Source organism: Macaca mulatta, chromosome 10 (assembly GCF_049350105.2).
Source record: "Macaca mulatta isolate MMU2019108-1 chromosome 10, T2T-MMU8v2.0, whole genome shotgun sequence".
Taxonomy (NCBI): domain Eukaryota; kingdom Metazoa; phylum Chordata; class Mammalia; order Primates; family Cercopithecidae; genus Macaca; species Macaca mulatta.
Genome location: NC_133415.1, coordinates 86,947,751 through 86,949,155, shown reverse-complemented (window position 1 = coordinate 86,949,155; position 1,405 = coordinate 86,947,751). Strand labels below are relative to the sequence as shown.

The 1,405-nt window shown below is 42.0% G+C and overlaps 1 long non-coding RNA gene across 1 annotated transcript; it reads right to left on the bottom strand.

Moving 5' to 3' along the window:
* Window positions 1-209: 209 nt before the first annotated feature.
* On the bottom strand, window positions 210-1,140 carry LOC107000431 (uncharacterized). Its single transcript, XR_003720317.2, has 2 exons — window positions 681-1,140; window positions 210-494 (listed from the first exon to the last, which is right to left on the bottom strand). It is a non-coding gene; the product is annotated as an uncharacterized LOC107000431 (long non-coding RNA).
* Between the last annotated feature and the right edge of the window lie 265 nt (window positions 1,141-1,405).

Genomic DNA, 1,405 nt, shown 5'->3' with positions numbered 1-1,405 from the left:
TGTGAGCCACGGTGCCTGGCCTACTTACTCTTTTATTCTAAGAGTCAGACAACAAAGTATACTCTGTGAAGAATCATTTCCCTCCTCCATCTCTGCTACCGTATTTCATCCCTTTTTTTTCCACCTATCCCCTGTAGGTAAACAATTTTATTAATGTCTGGTTTATCCTTCCTGTATGTCCTTTGCACAAATAAGCAGACACATGTATATTTTATTACATCCTTTATTACATAAAATGACACACGCTTTATTTGTTTGCTAGAGCTGCCGAAGCAAAATACTACAAACTGGGTTGGTTAAACACAAAAATGTTAAACAACAGAAATGTATTGTCCCACATTCTGACAGTTGGAAGCTCAAGGTCAAGTTACTGACAGGTGTGGTTTCTTCTGAGGCCTCTCTTTGACTTGCAGATGTTTGCCTTCTATGTCCTCACACGGTCTCTCCTCTGTGCACATGCTGTTGATATCTCTCTGTTCAAATTTCCTCTTAGGCTAGAATTGCAGAGAAAGAAGATTAAAAACAAAAAAACAAATTTTTTCTTCTTGTAAGGACACCAGTCAGATTGAATTACGACCCATCTTAACGGCCTCGTTTTAATTTAATCACCTTTGTAAACCCTGCATCTCCAAATAAGAGTCACATTCTAAGGTGGTGGGTGTTAGGACTTCAATATATACCTTTTGGCAGTAGGGACAAAATTTAGGCTATGACACGTGCTATATAGACACTCTTTTGCACTTGGCTTTCATGGAAATTGTGTCCAGAATTAGTGCGTTCTCGGTGTAACTTCAAGATGAAGCCCTGGACCCTCGCAGTGTTATAGTTCTTAAAGATGGTATGTCCGGAGATTGCTCCTTCAGACATTCAGACGTGTCTGGAATGTCTTCCTTCTGGCAGGTTCGTGGTCTCGCTGTCAGAAGTGAAGTTGCAGACCTTCGTAGTTAGTGTTACACCTCTTAAAGACAGCACGTCTGGACTTATTCATTCTTCCCTGTGGGCTCGTGGGCTCGCTGGCTTTACAAGTGAAGCTGCAGACCTTAGCAGTGAGTGTTACAGCTTTTTCAATCAGCAAGATTTATTGCAAAGAGAGACACAACAAATCTTACACCCTTTCTAACGTGACCCAACTGGGTCCCTGCTGGTTGCTTTGGGCAGCCTGCTTTTATTCCCTCATCTGGCCCCACCCACATCCTGCTGATTGGTCCATTTTACAGAGAGCTGATTGGTCTATTTTACAGAGAGCTGATTGGTCCATTTTACAGAGAGCTGGTTAGTCTATTTTACAGAGAGCTGATTGGTCCATTTTACAATCCCTGAGCTAGACACAGAGTGCTGGTAGATGCATTTACAATCCTCTAGCTAGACATAAAAGTTCTCCAAGTCCCCACTAGGTTAGCTAGAT